The 22118-nt window shown below is 48.4% G+C and overlaps 1 protein-coding gene across 2 annotated transcripts in view; it reads right to left on the bottom strand.

Moving 5' to 3' along the window:
* The window catches only part of LOC115310162 (protein kinase C and casein kinase substrate in neurons protein 1), an 87655-nt gene extending 65676 nt beyond the window's left edge, over positions 1-21979 (bottom strand). The window contains exon 1 of one of the 2 annotated variants that reach the window (XM_040498776.2): positions 21853-21979. The gene's annotated coding sequence lies outside the window, so the exon portion shown is untranslated. The remainder of the gene's footprint in view (positions 1-21852) is intronic. The other variant, XM_040223254.2, reaches the window with a different exon arrangement.
* Positions 21980-22118: the final 139 nt, after the last annotated feature.

Consider the following 22118-nt stretch of genomic DNA (forward strand, 5'->3'; position numbering starts at 1 on the left):
GGTGAAACAGAGTATAGCAAACCACACAAAGCACGCGTGCCTGAAACGCCGAATGTTCACCGCGTTCTAAAAAGTCCCCAATTTCCGCCTGATGACGTCGTATAAGTGTCACGCTGCCGTCGGTCGCGATCCTGGCGTCGACACAACGACGGCAGTGGCTGTGGCAGGCGCATGTCTTGCTGCAGGTCGTTCTTCGGTTTGACAGCCCATGGAAGCTTGAGGAGTTGAGACTATCGCGAGGACACGAACTCTTTACGTCACGGCGCGGTGGTGGCGCGTCGAGCGCACTTCCGGTCTGGGGCTGTGGCGGAAGGCCCCATGCGAGACGTGCATTCCTGCGCTGTTTAGAGAGAAACTAGACAAAAACATGCCTTTTCGTCAAAACACCGCGACTGGGGCTGTACCAAAAGAGTCGAGAAAGCTTTGAAGGTCAGTTTTCATCTCCTCGGTTTGTCTGAGAACGTGGGATATGTGCCGTGAAAAGGCAAAACCGGACGCAGTCGGACCACGACTGCTTGCGAGGGAAGCACTTTGGGTTTATTTCACGGTACTTGCGGTCATCAGATTCATTTGTTTTGTTCCAATATGAAGAAGGGAAAACCGTCAAGTTGTTTCGGAATCTCATCATGCGAATCAGGCCTTAGCGTCCATTCTGTGGCGTCCACGCGGAATGAATCGCGGCATGCCACATTATTCACGCGAAGTATTGCGGTGTAACGAGCCTCGTTAATTTCGCCGAGGCCGCTCAAGTAGTCAGACATTGCCAGGAAGACGTAGAATCAACAATTCCAACACGAAAAAGAGCACGGGGACTCGCACCGACGCCGACGACATCGCACTTCAATGGTTTGTTTATGGGCGACGGCGAGCTTCTTGCCCACACCCCCATCGCGCATGCGGCGTCCGCTAGGGGCGCTCCGGTTTGTTTGTAATGAGTTGGTGGATACTCTTCGCCGTGACTTCTAGCAGCAACCGCCAGGGTCGCGACATGACGCTCCTGTGACGTCATCTCTTGTCACTTGAGGACCACTTCGGAAGCATGGGAGGACGCTGTACACACCAACCGAAGACGCGTTCCATCCAGGCACCGCACCCGAAGAGCAAAGTCTTCGCGCACACTACGCTCCGCTTAACAGCCAGCTGTACAGCGTTAGCGTGACGTCACGAAACATAGCGTCATTGTCTTGGAAATACAAGGTGAGACATCGACGACGGGCAACGCGGTGGGAGAAGCGACAATGGAAAAAGGCACTCGCGCACCGAGCAGCGCGACCTTGAAGAGGTGTCACTCTGACGGGCCCTGCGTCATGCCGCTAAAGCTGACGCTGCTATTAGCAGGGCGCATGCGCGAAAGCGAACCTGGTTCCTGCGTACGCGCAGCGCCCACACCTCGTGTTCGCCTATATCTGCAATGAAGACAAAGGCACGGGCACGAATGCGTGGCTTCAGAAAGTGCCTTCCATGGACGAGTCCTCGTATAAACAGGAGCAAGCATGCTGAGCTAGGGAATCACCCTGCTTGTACATTACAGAAAAGACGGTCATGCATGTAGAGATTCGAACGCGAGATCCGTGCTTCGAATGCCACGCGGAAACGACTTCAAGGAGGACCTTGGCACGCGGCATATATTCTAACCATGCGGATATTGCGATGACTCGTGTTTGCAGACTGCCTTTAAGACCCGTTGCTCTCGGGCAGGGGGCGCGAGCGCGTCTGCAAGACGCGACCATGTTATACTGACAGCACCACCCAGGCGGCGCTGTAACGTTCGATTTTGCTCGTGCCACGTTCGAATGCAAGCATCTGTCAGCATCTGTAAACGCGCGATAACAAAAGTATATAAAAAAGAACTAAAATAAAAAAAAAAGAATTATGCAGCTCGTGGCCTCAGCGCCCCATTAGACATTCCTTTCAGCTTTATTATTTTATTGCTTTCTTTCATGGCTTCCGTGAGCCCGTATGTTTCAGTTTACTTGATAGCGAAGCCAAAGGTATATCTTGCTAAAGCATGTTCCCCTGAACGATGCTCGCACTGCACGAGCGCGCGTGCTTGGCGGGGACACTGAAAGCTCGGAGCTCGCTCTTGTAGCCTCTGCTACACTGGCACTTATAATGGAACGGAGTAGAAAAAAAACTCTAGTGGGGGAAGCGTAGTGACGCATGTTCGAAACGCGAGTCAAATATTCTATTTTGCTCGCCTGGAGCGCTGCTCAAAACTTGAGAGCTACACTCTAAGAAAAAATGGAGGAAAAAAGTAGCAACGGCGCGTCTTCCTCCCTTCTACCGACGCGCCCCCAAGCGGACACGAGAAAAGGGGAGGAACGAAACTTTTTTCTCCTTCTCCAGGCAGACGGGTGAAAGCTTTCGCCCTCCCGACTCATCGTCTTTCGGTTTCGTTTTTCGAGCAGGTCGCGCACGTTGTTTAATAAATAGCTGTTGAGTTGATTGAGCTTCAGCAGCAGCGAAGGCCGCCTGTAATTCCGTCTTCTAGTCTAAACGTGCAGAACATTTCGGTTGCATTGACGTTTTTATCACTAATTTTATCAAACGAGCAAACGAAGCCGCTAGAAACAGCGAAGTTCCGGAACAGTGCCAGCAGTGCCACGTACACTGGGGGATGGCCGTCTCCGGATTGTTTGACTCGCGCGGCACGGAACTACAGCCGCTATAGCCACTGCAGCACTACAGCGCACTACAGTAGCGAAAGCACGCGTAAGTGTGTCGACGTTTTCGACGTTATGGAAACCGCAGGAACTGTGTCCAAGAAAGGCAGGTTTTGCTGCCGGCTGCCTGGGTGCCTTCCCCCCCCGAGTTCGGTTCCGTTTTCCGATGCCGAGTGCAACCGGCGTTCAACGTGGTTTTGTGTTTGTGCGTGTCAGCAACATAGCTGCAACATCGTGATGGCAGTGTTGTGGGTTGTGAACGGAAGACTGGAATTATCGCCGATGTGACCGTGTGTTCGCGTATATATCAGTAGAGTAACAACAAGAGGAGATCGTAAACGGTCGGGCATTGATGCCGCTGGTCGGGCGTGATCGGAGGGGGCGGACTGTCGCAGTTTGACATTCTGCTTTACATTAAAAAGTTTAATACCGCTTGAGGGATTACGTGCAATCGATCAACGTGCGGATAGTCATGTTGGAACGCTGGTCTGAGCAGTATAAGCTCCTATCGTACAGTGGCCAATGTGACTGTTGGTTGTATTGTCCCCGAGAGCGATTGCGCTCTGGGGCAAGGACAACAGTACGAGATCATGACGGAAAGTACGTATATTTACAGTGTGGAATTTTAGCATTAAAAAACAATAGTAGGTAAAATCGAAAAAAAAAGCTACCATTTATTTTGCTGTTTAAATATATACTACGGTTCCTGGAGAAACTGCCCTCCAAGTGGCACGCTAGGATGAGCTCTAGAAGTTTTCGGGCTCGCCACGGCGTAGCTCCGCACACTTAACACCTGCCGGAAGTCGCGGCTTAGACTGCATTCAAGTTGATCGAAAAGCGATTTCTCAGCCCGTGAAGCATCACTTCCAGCTAAGTGAATATCCGCTCTACAGAGATTAATTCAAGACGGCAATTGCAGCTTTGCGCGAACAGCACAAATAGAAAAACAAACACTACAATAGAAATACAGGCTACGACGCGCCGTGCGGGGAAACAAACTCATGGCTTCGAACCGCATTGGAGCGGTTTGATTTATTGCTTTCAAATAATTACGGCGTGATCGAGCGTTTACTTTTTAATAAGAGATTCATCCCCTGAGCCATTCAAAATACTCTCAGAGGTATGACATTGCTCGGAAAAAATCAACATGCTGGGAATATTCTTTATTGCTTAGGGAGTCACCGAAAAGTTCCGCACGTTCAAAACGACCAGTATAAAAGACGGAAACGCAGAACACGGGTGTAGTGTCGGGTTAGTGTGGTGTTCTGTTGTATTGATATTTGTGTGTGCAGTGCATGTGCTTAATGTATGTTCACCTGATGCTTGTAATAAGTGTAATGGGTGTCATGTGTGTATAGCAGAGGATCCTCAAGCGCAGTAGTGGCCTGAGAGAAGCAAATTATTTTTTGTAGAACATGAATTGGGCGGCATCTAGCGCCACCTAGTTTAGCTACTTGCAATTACTCTGCTTGACCCCGCCATCTGGTGGCTAGCGATTTAACCTTCTTTCACGCTACGCGATAAATAGCGGCTTCGAGTTTCGTTGTTTCGAGAACGGCTTTTGGTTTCGCGGAGTGAGTTTGGCCTTCTCCGTGATGTGCGGTTGACGAAGGAATTGTGACTCGAGGAACACCAAAGGTAAGACGCAAAGTGCACGAAGTAACTCGGTATCGGTTGTCTCCGTTTAACATCGCAGTGCCGTCGACGAGAAGACTGAGTAACTGCTTTCGAAACGCAGGTTTCTGTACCTGTGGGGGGAATCTGGCTTCGGAAATAAACACAGTTTGCGGAAAGATCGTGTTACGCTTTCATTTGCTGCTGCTCTCGTCCTGTACAAGAGACGTAGCGTCCTGGTTAAGCCTTATTGGGCTCGATTTGCTCGATTCAGGGCCGCCATATTGAGATGCAAGCGACGGAGGAACTTTGCTCCCCTGCTTCAGGGACGAAGGTTTCTCCCTTTCTAAAGGAACATAGGTTACAAGACCGTTCCTCCCGTAAGGGAGGACTATCCGTACCAAATCAAAGTCAAATTGGACGTTTGAGTGATTTATACAGCGTAAGGTTGGTCTGCCAGTAGGGGCGACACTGGTTTACACTGTAGATGAGCAATTTAGCCAGTGCAGTACAACCGCTAGCCTGGGGTCTTTAACGTGCACCACGCAGTAGTGATACACGACCGCACGCCGGTACGATGCTCATCCAGATCGAAACGGGCAGGGGTGGGGCTCGAACCCAGGATCCCTGGGTTCTGCAGCGCGAGCTTTCGCTCCACGCGCGTCGAGCTGGGTGTGCGCTTCAGCCCACTCGGCCACCGATCCCCTATGGGCCTATGAGCAGAGTGAACCCCGGCTTATGCCTTTAAGTTCCAGGCATGCGTGACGACCGCCATAACTAGCTCATAGGAGGCAGGCGCCAGTGCACGAGACAGCTCGTGCTCTGTTCGCGCAGAACCTCAGCGCGGTTGCCGCGCGTGCAAAAGACTACAGATCGTACGATGCATGGCGGCAGCGGGTGGCGTAATGAGACTGGCTGCGAGATCCGTCTATTGCAAGCATGGCGCCCCGATTGGTGCCCCACCAGTACAGTGTACTAGAATACTTGGGTAGTGTTGGGACCGGGGCGGCTCGGCAACGGGAGCTCGTGAGGGCGCGTGTATTGACAGTTCGTGGCGGCGCTGTAGTCGAGTTATCCGAAAAACCTCGCGCAGCGCGCTTTTTTTTTTTTTTTTACTTTGAGCGGTGCACGTGTCGGTACCACGATTTTATACACTCCATTTCACCTTATGTTGTACCGCAGCGAAGGCTAGAAGCGCGAGCTCATAGCGTTGGGAGCTACTCTTACCGCACGAGAGCTTGTGCCGTCGAGATGTGCCCTAGAGCAAGGAGCTCGCGCTTGTAGCCTTTCCTGCGGTACATCATAGGGTGAAACAGAGTACAGGGCATATAAAAAAAATCGGTTTTTTCAAATCTTTTTTTTTTTTTTTAGTTTTTGAGGTAAGCAAAGGGTTGATGAACGGTTTAATGGGCCAAGTTGCAATCGCAGCTTTAAAGGGAGCCATTATTAAAGGCCAACCCAATTTAGAAAGTTCGCGAACAAACAACGAGCTTTGAGCGAAAGCAACAAGGCGCTCGTTTTCGTTGTTTGTCCGTCCTTTCTCGTTTTCTTTCTCATGCTTAATTATCTCTAGCAACCCGCTGGTCCTGTCCTTAGACATTCATCGCTAAAATTTTGCCTTTCTTCCGTTACTTAAAAAACCACGCACTGAAAGCGCGAATGAGGTTGTGCTGATATTGTTGCGTAGAAGAATGACACAGTTGTTTCTGTCCCCTTGTCACTAACTCGACAGCGTGTCTTCGGTGGACTCGCCGGCGCCACACATCAAGACGACTAAGTCACTATTCTACGTATTATTTTCATAACGCGGTTTCTGAATCAAGCCGAAGAAAGGTAAACTTTTACAATAAATTTCGCGAACCTCGTTGCTTTTTCGCAGATTGTCGAAATTGTGTTTGCCTTTAATAATGACTCGTTTTAAAACTGCAATTGCACCATGGCCAATTAAGCCGCTAATAAACAAGTTAACTAACAGATTTTGGTTAATTATTAAACATTGAAACGGTTATTCACCCATTTATTGTCCACCGAGCCTTACAGATATAACAAAAGACGGCATATCTGCCACATCTTTTTTTTTTGTAAGCTATGTAAAGTTCTCTAAGAATAAAACAAAAACACCCTATATGCCTGCGTGAACCAGACACGCCCCCTGTGGAACCAAGGGTCTTTCCCTTCGAATACCCTGCTCAGGCGAGACTTACCTGGTTGTCAGAAAGCAGCTGTCGGTTAAATGTATTGTTATGGGCGTGTAGGTTTCAGATGTTTTACCCTCAAGAGGATAATGCGCTGCATATTGTAACCATGTACGCGCTGCACATTGTAACCATTATTTCAATGCTGTACTGTAAACTATTACAACTTTTTCCTTGCCTGATCTACGTGTGCTTATGTTTTCTGCTCAAAATGACGTAAAATAGTTGCTTGTTTTCTTTGATTCTTATAAAGCATTACTTGTTCAGGCCTCGTTGTCTCAGTTTTTGGACTTAAGTTCAATGTTAAAACAAGTGATAAAAATTGTCACGGCTTATAAGCCATTTCTTACAAGTGAACGTCGGGTGGTCCTCGGATGGTTGTGGCAGCCACGAATAAATAAAAGATTCTCACTTGTTTGCGAACGTCGGTTGGGTGGTTCGTCTCATAAATGAACACAAGAATGAGTGACAAGTGAAGCGAGCTGATAAAGGTAAAAAAAAAAAAAAGAAAAAAAAGAAGACTGGCAGAAAAGAAGACAGAGAAGTTAACCTGGGGTATTAAAAGATACTAAAACAATCTCGGACTTCAGTATATGCCGTTTTGTTTCATTATAAAATAAGATAGAGAAAAAAAAACTGCTTCCGAGTTTTAGATATCCCTTTCAAATATCTAATGTTCGGCCTTTGCGACCAAGGAAATGGGCATTTCATTTAAAATTCTCACCATCCGACAAACGGAAAGTCGCAGCTAATTCTACGCTGAAACAACTTGCTATCCGCTTCTTTAAAGTCGCAATTTTTTTTTATGTAAAGAAGGGGCAATGTGGCTTGTACCGTCCAGTCAGTCAGAGTATTGGGAGGAGGAAATCAAAGGAAACTTGTACCGTCCAATACATTGAAGCATCATGTTGCTAACGATCGTGCCGCAGAGTAATTGATGCCGCGGTACGACCGCTGGCAGGTCGTAGCTGTATCAGAAATCCTATGTGCACTCCACCAAAGCGGCACTAAAGATTCATATTTCGCGCGTGCACCTGCGCACGCGCACACCTTCTGGATAAGGCGCCGGTGTCGACACCTGTCGCGATCAATACCACGCGCTTCAGACGAGCCCCTCCGGTCCCAACACTACCCAAGCATTCTAGTACACTTTACCACGAGTGCAGGCACGAGCAGCTTAACATAGCTTTGGCAAGCTGGAAATTCCAGGGGCTTGTCGCACGAGCAGGGACATGGCGGCGGCCAGTGGCTCGCAATCGTCTATATAAAACCCGGAATTATCGTCGTTCCTCTAACGCGGCTGAGAGCACTTCCGGTTCCGGTGCAATGTTACGTCACGAGCCACGTGACTGCCCATTTTCGCTGTGGGACAAAGAAAAAAAAAAAAAAAAACACCCAATCTTTTTAACGCTTGCGCACAGAAATCAAGATTGATCCTTGTTCTGAGAACATACGAAGTTTATTTAATTCACCATCGAAAAAAAAAAAAAAAAAGAAGTTAAAAGATTATTTTATGTTGTTTTAAATGGTGCTCCATTTTCTCCCGTGTGTAGAGCGTCCAGCTCCAAACGAACACACCTCTCCTAAATTACGAACAGCGCAGTGATTGCGGCGAAGCAGGTATTAAAAAGGCACTGACACCCCAAAAGTCGTATTTCTTTTTGTTGTCTCAAACGATGCCAGTTGTAATCAGACATGCAAAAAAATGACACAACGCAATAAAGAAAAAAAAAAAAAAAAACCCTACGCACGTTTTTTTTTTATTTTGGGCGTTCTCTCCCGTTCCTCCCCTCCTCACTTTTTTTTTTATTTGTAACGTCAAATATGAAATTTAGAAGCTTTGCAAGCTACATTTCTATAGCATTTAATAAGTTCATTCGTAAAACATGTTTTTGAACGCAATTGCGAACGCGCCAGGGGCCTCTTTGAAATACCGAAACTCGTAGTCCGGTGTGATGTCGCCTCCTGGCTTTTTATCCTCCCTCGGAAAACATGGCGGCGCTCGACACATGTAGCAGCTAGAAGATGGTCGGCGAGTCGGGGAATCGGACGAAGTGGTCTTTTTTAGGTGCCCGAAGACCTCTCAGACTTCGAAAAGGAAATCGTCAAACGGTCAAAACGGCTGGGTTTTGGTGTCTGTGTATCGTAGTTTCGGTTGTGACTCCGACGAGTCAGCCTTTCACGCAGAACCGGCGCGACGTGACCCCTCACGTCGCTCACAAAAGTCCACTGCACGTTCTCTTCGACCTCACACCGTTTCCAAGAATTCGAGATGGCTGAAAGAGCTCTAAAAGCACTTCAAAGTCGAAAGTCAAGCGTCGTCTGCTCGCAGCCGGTTGTTCGCGGGACGCCGGCGAACACGACACTTGGGAGGCGCCAGAGAAACCCGAGTCGCAGGACGACTCAATATTTGACGTCACTGCACTGGCGCGGATCGCGCGGGAACTTCAAATTCGGTATTTAGAAACTGCTTTTTACTTCACAAATACTGAACTCCCAAGTTTTTGAACTTTGACGGTAATGTTTACGATCGTTTGGCATAATAATAATAATAATAATAATAATCATAAATATATGATTTTGACGTGTCAGTGCCCTTTTTAAGCAAAATCTATGAAGAAACGTTTCACGACCACTTTAAGCAAGAAAAAGCTGTATCTAAAATTGCACAAATACTTAACAAACAAAAAAGAGAGAGAAAGAGAGAGAGACAGAAAATAAGAAAAAAGGACGGACCCTCAATCTCGTACACGGCGGTGAGAAGTGGGTCGCGGGTAGTCGATAGATGGCCAGAGTGCGAAGGATTGCTGACAGCCGAAAAAAGAAACAAAATGGCGGCCCATCGATCGCCCCGCGTGTTTTTCCGATATCGGTCCGGCCGAAGCCCAACGACAGCAGAGGCGGGTCGGAGCTCACGACGCCAATTGGATTAGGCCCGAGCAATCCCCGGCAATGATTTCCGCCTCCGGACTTCCGAGGCGTCGCCGGCGCACATTGTTAGCTCGACGAGTGCCCGCGCAAAACAAGTACACGGGCGACGAAAAGGCGGCGAAACAATAAAGCCAGGTGCTTTCCGCATATCTCGGCACAGCGATAACTCTAGTTGCCGATCATGACCAGGGGCGCATATAAAAACAAGCAAGGAGGGGGGGGGGTTCTTCTTCCCCCCCCCCCCCTCCCTTCCCGTAAGCTTTCCAAGGGAAATAACGACAAGACGAGCTTTTCCTTAGGAAGATATGTTCCGTTCTTGGTGAAGTGCAAATTATTAGGTACACATAATAAAACCGGTCAACGCTCGTGACGTCACGTCTCTTTACAGACCTTCTACCAGTGATTTCCCTACACGCCCCCTAGGGGGGGGGGGGGGGGGTGTACACCCCCCTGTGTTTTTCTCAAGGCACCCCCTTAAAGGGATACTGAACCGAAACTTCGAACTTACAAAACAAGGCTGGACAGATAGGCGGGACGATGCAAAACCCAAAAACATCACTCATACAGCGATATCTCTAACGGATCGCCATATTTTTAGAAAAGAAGCGCCCGACTAAACCCGGCCGACGAGGCCGACAAGGCAAGGCACGTCACGATTCTTATTCCCTCTCCTCCTCACTACGTCCCGTGTCGAGCTGGTGAACCGAAGCGAGGAGGAGAGAAGCGAGGCCGCTCACCCTCATTCTCAAATTCTCCCGGAGGACAGTGATGTCAGAGGCCTCGCTTGATCGCGCCCTTCTTTTCGAAAAGTGCGGCCATCCGTTTGAGATATCGATGTGCGAGCAATGTTTCGGAGTTCGTAGAGTCCCGTTCAACGCTTCTAGAGCCTTATTTTGCGAAATTCAAATTTCGATTCAGTATCCCTTTAATTTGCAAAAACTCCCTCCCCCCCCCCCCCCCCCCCCCCCCCCACACACACACACACACACACACAATGTGGACACCCCCGCCTCCCCTTCACACGTACTGGCGTTCACGCGTACTGGCGGTTGAACCGATCCACACACAACGCGCCTTCCAAAGCAACTGGTTGACCCCCCGCGTAATTTCACGAAACTTTGCGCTTGAAAATACACTTACGAGGCGTGAGCGCGACACCTGCAGGCGCTGTACAGCGCTTAGCGAGGGGCGCGCCGCAAGATAACCTGAACTCGCAGCAGATGCAGCAGCTTCAACTCAAACAAGGAATCGAGTAATCTTTTGCCGATCGGCAAGCTCTCATAGGGCGGTTGACGGCTGAACTGTAGATGATCGAACTCCTTTCGTGTATCCGCGACTGCACAACGAGATGATCGTTTTCCTACCGCGTTTCAATCGCCAATTCGGAAACTCCCGAAAGCCCGAATTAGTGAATTGGCCGCGGCGAATTAACCAGGCGGCTCCGGGGCTTAGGTGAACACGCCTCGGTGAATCACGCGCTAGACTTTACCGGCTTGCAGATTTGATTACCGACGCCATCGACCGAACGTCGCAGGAGCACGTGCCCCACGAGACGAGTTTCCAAGATACGCGTGGCAACGAAAGCTTGTCCACAAAACGTGTGTCCATGGAAAGTTATTTACTAAACACGTTTCGACAAATCGATACGGATCCTGCAAGCCGAAAGTTGTAAACTCGTTTCAGAACATCGCAATTTTTTTTTTTTTTTCACCTCGAAAATGAAGTTAGACAACACGATGGCTCATACCTTTCCACTTTTCAAAACAGCTGCGCTGGAAGCAACGTTCCACAGCGGGCGGCCGCGTGCTTACGAAACCGCATAGGCATGCGGCGAGTCGGATATCCTCGTAAAGCAAAATGCAACAGCGACACCTTGGCACAAAAATAGTCTATAACCACACACAGTGCAGAGCGCTAAATAAAATAAAATAAAAAAATATATAGTTTTCTTTTTTCATTGCAAAAGTAAATTATGTATGGCCGAACGCTCATTTTCTGCCGAAAGGTAGCGCTAGAGCTCCGAACCAGATGCCGAAGTTTCAGCACGAACCGATATATTTATTCAGAGGCCCATCTTTCGCCCGTTTTCGGTTTCTGGCGCCATAGAACACCATGTTCGAGATCTCCGTCGGCCACAATTATACCATTTACATTTCCAGAAAGTCGTTTACTGTCGAAACCGGTTATAACGAAGTCAATGGGAATCGGAAATCACATCGCTTTATCCGCTATAACCGACTTGGGTTATAACGAAGTGCAAAAGGGAATGGGAAATCGTGTTCGCTTCGCTGTAGCCGCTATTTCGTTACAACCGACTTCGTTATAACCGGTCTCGACCGTATAACTTTCGAATAAAATATCGATTCGCGCTGAAACTTCGCCATATCTAGTTCGAACCTCTAGCGCTACCTTCGGGCGGAGAATCGTAGTCTCTGGACAGCAGGCAAGTTTGCCAAAATTGGTGAATTGAGAAGATGGGTAGTTTGCAATTAGACAATTCTAACCCAACGATGGACAGTACACAAAAAACACGCCTTCAAACCGCCAGAATAGTCTCCTTTCAAAATCTCAAGTATAATCGGAAAACTAACGGTTACTTTTTCAATGACGAAAATAAACCCTAGAGAAGGGGAACAAGAGGAACAAAGGACAAACACAAATCTCCAACTTTTTCAAGTAACAGTCACTTACATTACAACCCACAGACGTAAAAATAAAATAAAAAGTGATCAACTAGACCGATCTCACAGGCGCACGAGCAGATCCCGATGCGGCACGAGCTGTCTCGTGAACTGGCGCCTGCTTCCCATGAACTACAGTTACGGCGTCGTCACGCACGCGTGGAACACTGACTGAGATCGGTCTATTGCATATCACAACGAAGCTGTTTATGGCTAGGGTTCCGTGGAAGTTTCGTGTGCGTCAACAAAAACTCAGAGAGGGTTCGCACCGCCCTCTGTTATTCGTCGTTCCAAGTGCGTGCGTCCCTAGTTTCCTTCCGCCAGGTGGCGATCCCGTCGCGCGTGTCTAGTTTCCTCCGGCTCCTCGGGGCGACGATAGCCCTCGACATGTGTGTGGGTACCGTTCGTCACGATGACCACCGATCAAGGCAATAAATGTGTTCGTACCTTTGTTCAAAATTCTGTGTCAGGTCTGTGTCGTGTGCTAATCAGCTTCGCTGGTCATCCACCTACGCAGAGTGAAATGGCTCATGGTTTTTAAAGGAGCTGTGCAACAATTTCAGGGATTCGCTTAAATTATTGGGGAAGTTGATGCCTGACACTTCTGAAGTGAACTACAGAAAACAGATTTTGCCTGGATATCCTAGTTTTTATTTTAGAAAATGAAAAAGAACCAGGTTGTTGCCGCCTCTCAACTCGTACGCCGTCTTCCGGGTCACGTGCGCAGTGACGTTGATGGGGTAGGCGCGGGGTTCCGGAAAAGTTCTCTCTTTAGAGCCATCAGTGAGCAGCGAGAACTCATCCCCTCGCGACCGCGTGACCACGTGCTGGCGGGCACCGCGCGAAATATACGGTGAAAGGAGGAAAGTCTCATCCGGGTCCGGCCATACCCGTCCGGCCCTGTCCCCCTCTCCTTCCGGCTTCTGGTGGCTGTTTGCGGTAGCAGATAGAGCCGACGGTTTTGTGGACCAAGGATAGATGGCGCCACTAAAATTCCGTATAATAAAAGTTTTGTCGATGGTACCAGGTTTTTGACGCATTTATATATATGTTGGAACGACAAGATTTATAGAAAGGTTACCTTTTATCAAGCAGGTATTCGCACAACTTGCTATCTTTCTACAAGATGACGTCACTCCGCGAGTTTCTCATGGCCGCCGCTCGCGGCTGCAGGTCGGGGAATATTCTAAGTTTTACCTCGCTATTACGTGGCGGAATTGCAACATTTCAATGAAAGGAGGTGCGTTTTTTGTCATTTGTGACAAGGTGAACAATCTCAAAAGCAGAAGATACCAATTCTTTCAACGTTAAAATCGTTACAGCTCCTTTACCCAAGAGTCATTGCAATCGATGAGACTTTTATAGAGTAACGTGTACAAGACTGCCCCTCCACCCGCGGGCAATATGACCATGAAACAGTCTTTTCTGCTTCTTTGGTGTATCAGCCAGCTTTGAAGAGAGCTGTGGCCCGAATTAGGAATGAGACGCGAACTTTCATAGTTTGGACTTTTTGACACTTAATAACAAACAAAACTTGTAAAAAAAAACACACACAAAAACTGTTTGATAGGTTTTCGCAGTTTACATTGTCCACTGGGTAAGATCTTGCACGCTGAGTGTGGGTTTCGCACCGGCTTCGACGACCTCACTAGCGACGCCTTCGCTGCGTTCGAAGCTCCAGGATATAAAAGCGGTGCAGTGTTCCCTCGGTGAGGTCCCTCGACAGCTAAAGAGCAGACGAACCCACCCGCCGCCCGTTTTCTTCCGAGGGGCGTCTAAACAGACTGCGCGTGTATATTGGGGACGTGCCAGCAACGCAATCTCTGTCCAAAACAGATACCGCCGTTAATCTTCCAAACAACCCCGGCTCCACGCAGGGGCGAAATTTCACGCTATCCAGAACCAGAAGGACGTGTTGCGGAGCATTTCCACCGGCTAAATCTTCCTGCGTGAAAACTACGTGAAATTTAACGCAGACACGTGACTTGTTATTTGAGAAGACACGTGACTTGTTATTTGTGCAAAAGTATGTACAAAACGACAAAAAAGAAAAAGGAAAAAAAAAGAGAAGGCATTATTTGATAATATTTTATCAAACATTGATAATGCACTCGGAGACGAACAAAATGGGTTGCGAATGAGCTGGGTACATGCTGTGTGCGTGTGGGGGACTTCACGTGACCTCACGTTCTCACGTGACATCCTGCATATTGCTTACATGACATTCACCCGTATGTCGGGCGAGACTCGCGTGTCGCTTTTCTCGTGAAAGCGAACACATGACATTCTGTGTTAAAAGAGAGATGAAAATAAAATAAGTAGTAGGCTTAGCATTTGCTTGGCACCCAGTGGAAGTGCGAACTCATGAATTAGTCATGTCTGTCTTTCGCCATGTGACCACACTTTTGCTCATAAGTGCAGGGATGAAGGTGATGAAGGCGGTTGATCGGTCGGCCAGCGTGTAGGTATACCACCGCACTGCCAGCCTAGGGCTGAACCAAGAATAGACCTGAGCGAGTATGACTGTCCAGCTTCCGAACAAGTTCATTTTTCCTTTCATGAAAGTTGAAACAAAATCGACATATTGCCACAAAAAAAAAAAAAAAAAAAAAAAAAAAAATCGACTTGATTGAAGCTTTATTAAATTACGCCGCGTCCTGGTGAATGTCTGGGCCCATATATATGTTTAGGCGACTCGTCGAAACCCATCCAAACAGTCCACTCCACAATTATTGATTTCTCTTTGACAAGCCTGCCGATAAAAACATCGTCTAAACCGCAAGCAAACTTCTGAATCGGGCGGCAGCTTGCGCCACCTACAGCCAGTGTCGAGCATTACCCCCCATGCCGCGCTCCCTCGTAAAAATGACTTCCGGGGTCGCGCGGTCAACTCCACGGGACGTCCGCGCACCTTGAACGCCGATGAGAGCTACGCACGCGCACTCTTCACTGATGAATAGCCACGTTCACGTTCTAATGCACAAACCACACAATTTGACATTGGCCTCGAATGCGCCATTCAATAGTGCGAACACGTGCGTTTGTTGATCCATTGTTTCCCGTGGGTCACGTGATGTTCTCATCCCAGAAAGCAGATTAGGACACGGATTCCTTTGGTACAGCAGGCGAAGAACGCCCCGTTTACAAACAACCCGAGCTTGGCACGCCCCTAAGTGCCGTGGGCTAGGTGGCGCAAGCTACCGGCCGTAACAAAGGGTATAGCCATTATTCATCCATCTATCCATTGTGTATAGACGCATTGGTCTATACACTACGTATCAAAACATTTTTGTAATGTTTTTTTTTTATCGTGTTACCATCTATCCATCCATCCATTGTCAAGTGTAAGAAAACGGACGAGCAAACCTCGCGATTTGATTGGTTGCTTGGTCTCAGTTGCCATTGCAATCGCCATTTCCGCCCATTCAAAATTTTCGGAGCTCCGAAAGCAAGGAAGATAGAAGGGTAGGAGAGGGCATGACGTCGGCCGCGTAGCCTCCACAAGTCATGCTCCCTTGACGCCTCGCCTCTTTCTCATTTTCCCCCTTACCCTCCTCACTTATCAGGCCAACGTGACCACGTCACTTGACCGTAACTAGTCTTCGTTTCAGCTTAGGTCCGAGCACGGCCTATGTTATGAGCCGAAGGGCCAGTCACGAAGCGCAAAAAGCGCAGCGTCATGGCCTGCTCTCTACGCTTTATAGAACTAGCCGGCAGAGGAGCACGCACAGAGAGACGGCGAACACCGGGTGGTCCTATCAACTGCAGAAAGCACGCCATGACGTTGTGCCTCTTTCGCTGTTTGATTGGCCCTTCCGCTCATAACATCGGCCGCGCTCAGACCTAAGCTGAAACGAAGTCTAGCCTTCGATCTGATAAAACCTACCGGACGGAGCGCGCACCAACCGCTACAATCCTTCTACAATCAACCACCCATCTCATACGTGACATGTCACGCGCACCAACCGCCAGAGAGATCTACGGTCACGTTGGCCACAACATCGTTTTAAATTTTTATGCCTAGGCTTCACCAATATTGCAACGTGCCCCCTCCTGGTACTTTTAACCTCCTTGATCGCTATAGAGCAGTCGCACCAAGATCGCTATAGAGCATCGTCGAACTGACAAGCGTTCCTCGCCAATATAAGCGTCTTTGACGCCGTGCATGCAATCTACTTCTCAATCGCGCTTATTTCACATATTGCTTACATTTGGTATTGTTGTTTTTGCGTATGTAGAAAATTATTTTTTCGAGGCCGCCAAACACCGGGGCTGCATATGGTGGCCGCGCGAAGATGTGCGCTTGCTTCGCCGGTGCGTGGAGAACAAACTCTCGGCATTCGAGAAACGTTCGGATAAAGCCATCCGCCGCCAGCAACTTCAGATCGGCTCACGAAGAATGGAAAGGGGAAGGAGAAATTGCTCATTCTATGAACCAAAATGGTGACAATGCGGGGAGCCTGGCGCTACTTTCCCACGATCCTTTAGTTGACGAAAGTAATCCCTGGAGGAGGGGAACAAGAGGGACAAAGGACAAACATAAATCTCCATACACAGCTAGGTGACTGGTGAGCGACCGAAAAAATCCGCCTGGTCCGGGTATCGAACCCGGGACCTCTCCATTACAAGTGGAGAGGTCCCGACTCCACTTGTAATGGAGAGGTCCCGGGTTCGATACCCGGACCAGGCGGATTTTTTCGGTCGCTCACCAGTCACCTAGCTGTGTATGGAGATTTATGTTTGTCCTTTGTCCCTCTTGTTCCCCTCCTCCAGGGATTACTTTCGTCATTCTTGTCCAGCTCGCTTGCACCTTTGCATTTAATTGCATTATAATTATATCCTTTAGTTGTTTGTTCCCTCTGAGGAACTGCCAATGTTCGCATTCACGCTCACGAGCCCTCTTGTTTCTGCATACGCCTTTACTTATTGGACGCTTCTCGCGTTCGAGTCCGACATTGTTCCGAAACGCGTGCACACCGAGAAATAACGAGCAATCCATCTTTTTTTTTCAGAAATCGCCGGTTCGAGATGTTTGGGCATACAGCGCTCGGGGTCAACGTAAGCTTCCACGAGTCTTTCCCCTGAAAGCCTGTCATAGTCGCTCGTGAATCCATGAAACGCGAACAAGTGCTTTCATATACGAGAATCACTAAAACCAATATTTATATAGATATAAAAAGGTGGTTTATAATGAGTCATGGATTTGCGTAAGGCATTTTTCTCGCGAAGAAAATAAACAAACCATAAGTTAGACAACGAAACTATGACAGCGACAGAATTATGCAGAATGTTTTTGCAGCTGCCTACGTGTATGATAGCGGCAGCTTTATGCTGCGTCTGCCGGCAACACAATGTAGCTGTCAAGAGCCATTTTTCACGCTTAGGAATTAAGAGAAACGGAATTATCGGGAACTTTAATCAACCGGAATGCAGTTGGAACTGAATGGGGCTGCCCATTCCGCAACCCTGACATACTGGTGTTTAGCCTGAAGAAAAATGTTTGTTCCCATTTTAATTTCTCTCACTTTCTTCCGTTCGCAATGTTTGTTCGACAATTGCACTACTAGAGAAGCGCCAAGCTGTTTCTAAACACTGAAAATAAACGAACGATTTCAAGCTATCGGCGCCGATCAGATCCGTGCACCTTGGTTATTGTCGACCCAAGCTGTGCACACGCAGAGCGACACTCCCCAATGCCACGGAAAGTAATTTGCGAGTAAAATACGACACACATTTGTTTTTAACTTTGTTTAGAATGGCAATTTTCGCCAGACAATTCTGGCCCGCGTTTCCGAGAGACAGCCGGTGTAAACGTCATTACACTGCCCATTGAACCGTGCGCTCGCACGCCCGCTGGCAGAATGGGTGCGCCTTTGAAACGTATACAAGGCCACGCAGCGCTACACTCAACGTCACAGTGCAAGACAATGTGGAAAGAAAAAAAGAAACGGGGAAATATGATCAATAATACGATATTTTACCCAACAAGAGCAACGTCGGTCGATAAAGTAAAATACGCACACCGCCTAGAAATCCGCGGTTTTGTGTAATTCACATTGTTATTTTATGTTGTTTCATTTTTTTTTTCAGCCAGATTCCCCAAAGGTTATTGGCGATATCCCCAGTAACTGTTGATAACTATAATTATCAAAATGAAAAATAAAAAATGGTTTATAAATCTATTTGTAAAAGGCACAGCGTTAACCATCCATCCGCCCATCCATCTTCAATTTTCACGCATTATCCATCAGCCGCCGCCATGCTGCGCTACAGCACCGTCTTTATCCGCATATGACCGCAGCGTCCACAAATGACCCCTGGCTGTGCTTGTAATTCACGTTCGACTCGCAAGCCGGCATTCTAGGCTCGAGCGGCATTTTTGTGCACACGGGCTTGCGCAACTTTTCACAGCAATACTAGAGGAAAACATTAATTCCAAGCGCAGGGACAGACACATTATGCTGCCCGGAGTATCATACGAGCCAAATTCCGTATCAGATCGAAAGGCTCGGCGAAAAGACGGTCGCCTAGGGGCAATAAGGCCACTGGAAGGTCGCAGAAGATCGGAGATCACAAGCTGTGCCCGTTCCGACGGTGTCCAGGGCACCGAGTTCCGTGCTGTGCTGACGCCTACCGCACAGATGGACCGATCAAAGCTATAGAGACGTCACATATTTGTGTCGAACACTCGAACCTTCGAATTTTTGACGAACAAATCAAAGGTGGTTCGTGTTATATTTTACGCATTATAAAGGCAAATGAATAACTTCGAGCGATTTAGTTAAGTAGAGGATGAGCCACGTCGGTTGCTATCAGATATCATTAAAAGGACAAAATGACAGGTTGTGTCGTTTTGTCTGTCCTTGTGTTAGTATTTGAATAGCGATTAAGTTTGTTAACGCGCATCAATGCAACCAATAAATATTGAACCTCCCCGATAAGTGGCGTCAGCTACAATGCGCTAAAAGTTAGGTCTCCCTCCCCCAAAATACCGCATTTAGATCGAAGCGCGAAAATCGAACACCATAACGTCCGTACATCGCTCAATGCTTTTCATTCCCTTTGGTGCAAAGTCGCATATTAGGTGTTCAAAAAAACCCAAAAGATTTTTCTTTTGAAACAATAGTTGGGACACCCGTGTCAAAAAAATTAATTTTACGCAAAAAAAAAAAAAAAAAAAAAAGTAGAGCAATTTTGAAGGCGAGATTTATTTAAAATTTTGCGCGCTAAGTCCATGAATGACCATTTCGGTCATTCGCTCTTTCCACCTCTCCTCCACGCACCCGAAACAAGCCTGTTGAACAAGCCCGAAATGCCGGGAAAGCAAGTGGAAAGGAGGTGACTACGGACTAAATCGCGTCTCGCCGCCGTCAACATTGCTAAAACAAAAAACTTTTTTTTTTTTCGCGTAAAATTAATATTTTGACACGCGCGTCCCAACCAAACTGACAATTTTTTTTTCTTCTTTTTAGGGGCTGTTTAAGAACATACGCAGTGAAACCGGAACCACTGGACTAGCTCGGACGAACGTGACATAAAAGATTCGGGAAGTCACGAGATTTGCTTCGCTTCCTATTCGCTTGCTCTCGGTCACTACATTTTCGGTGTTTGGTGGTCATGAAATTTATCATCTATTAAGACGTGCATCGGACAATATACTACTTCTTAAATACTCCATGTACTGTGAGGTCATCGCACGCGAAGAGGGAACGAGATGGGGATAAAGGACCAACCAACACGTTGCTTACCTTTATCCCGGTAACTATACCCGCACCACTCTAATTTGTCAAGAGATGGCAGCACTGATGAGCAATCATCGTGCCGCAAATTAGTTGTGCGACAGTTGAGTCCTTTGGTAGTATTTCGGCAAGCATAAATATCTTGCAAAGGCGTACTAACTGGAAGACCTCGTCAATACGTCATAAAACATTTTCGGCTTGATCTCACGACAGTGACGTAGCCAGGCAAAGGGGTAAACTTTATGGATAAAATTTACGCTTACAAGTACCGCCAACCATTTTTGTGGAAACGCGCAACATACGTGCCACGAGCAGTCGCTCCGCCGCCACTCGCTCAGCTCATTTCCAGGGGCTCCGAGGGGGGAGGCGGTAAGTTATAAAATATATCCCCCCCCCCCCCCCCCCCCAAAAGAAAAAAAAAAAAAAAAAAAAAAAAAACCCTGTTGATTTACGAATAGCTTCCCATAGACATCTAATCTGCAAATATTTGATATCATATCCAACCGGCGTATGGGGCTCAACATATCGACATACAATCCGCACACTTCGAGGAAATTCCATTCCCATCCGTCGATTGCATTGCTCGCGGGTACACAAGGCCTTTCTACCTGTACTGTACTCTCCGACCAAGTTACGTTGAAACCGGGTGTACTATAACCATTCCGAAGTCACCTGTACCTCGGTATTAGATAGCTCTGCTACTGCTGGGACGAACTCTCCTCATGACGTATTTTCGGTGTGGCATCCTTCCTTTGCAACTGCACCGAATGGCACGAAACAACGTGTGTGCGAATGGTGATTCGAATCGAATAGCGCTGCGTGATTCACAGCTTTCACATGCTAGACAAACTCAACAAAAAGGCACTGTTTGCAGCGTTGAAGCTAAGGATGACGCTGTGCTATTCGAATTAAAGCAGCTTTTGCACATCGACTGATGCAACCTCGCGGCTTTTCGCGCCCAGTTTATTTTTGTCTTTTCTGAAGAGGAACTCTAGCGGCAAATAGATCCATTCGGGTCGAACTTTCCCCCTCCGAGCTGATCGTTTTATCCGCGACAATCCGCTACCACGCACGCAACAGAGATTGAACGAGGTCGTCCTCATCGCCAGAAAAAAAGGCTCCGACGTCGCCGACGCCGTCAGCGGGGACCGCGGTGTTAAAAAGATCAAGACGCCATGTCCCCAGCAGAGCGAGCAACGACGGGCCGTACGGAAATCATCTACCGAGATAAGGAAGAAAAAAATAAAAGGTTTCCGACTGGGAGAAAACAAAAACAAGAGCGGCGTGCCCAAGGCGTCGTCGTTGTCGCCGTCGTCAACAAAGTGGCTGGCTCGGCGACGACGAACGCCCAACCGAAGGTGCGAAAGCGAGATCATGGGCGGTTCCGGGTCGAGCAGGTAATCAACCATTTGTTGGGGAGTGTTCAAATCGTCTCGACCTTGAACCCTCCAACGACGGAATTCACTCCTCCCAGCGCCGCTGCTGCTGGCGTTTGGAAGAAAAAATAGGGGCGCACCGAAGAACGCCGTAGAAAGCGGTCGCGAGATAGAGGTTTCCGCTTGACCGAGCCTCCCCTTCTGAACGCAGCAAAGCGGCCGCCGCACCGAACGTCACTGCTCGCTTCCCCCTAATGAGCCGCGTTCGAAAGGCGGAAAAAAGTGCCCGTGGCGAAGAATGCGGCAAAAGCAGTGGGACAACCGGCGGACGGCTATCCCCGCCCCTCTTCGGCGAGGCGCCTCGAGCGGGCTCGGGCTCGCCGAACACCCCGACTGACCCGGAGGCCCGTCGAGGTCCCGGGGGACCCTCGGACACGGTCCGGACGATTCGGCGGCCGTGTCGGGCCGAGTTATGCCATGCAAACGAGTGACTTCCGCCGACGGCGCTCGGTGGCTCGGTTGCACTCGGCTCGGCCTAGCAGGAATGCCCTCCTTGAAGCTTCACCCCCTCCCTCCCAAACAAACGTCCGATTCGGAAGGCTAGCTCTGGCGCTCCACGCCCGTCGCTATCTCGATAAAGAGGCGGTACTCACCGTGCCGTGTCCCCGTCGACGGATCAAGACGAGAAATCCTATGCGGGGAAGTCGTGCACCTCACACAAAATCGACGACGACGGCGACACACAACAAGCAATATGGGAAGGCGAAAGCCATTAATGAGGTGCCAGGGCAGCCCCGCGGCGAATGTCCAAGTATGCGCCCCTCAAAACTAATTTTACGCAAAGCGTCCATTATTTGATAAACATACATATATTATTTTGTGTCTTCATAAAATGTTTCAGTAGGAATTTCTTGGGTTA

This window comes from Ixodes scapularis, unplaced genomic scaffold, assembly GCF_016920785.2.
Source record: "Ixodes scapularis isolate PalLabHiFi unplaced genomic scaffold, ASM1692078v2 PGA_scaffold7__128_contigs__length_106722199, whole genome shotgun sequence".
Lineage (NCBI taxonomy): Eukaryota > Metazoa > Arthropoda > Arachnida > Ixodida > Ixodidae > Ixodes > Ixodes scapularis.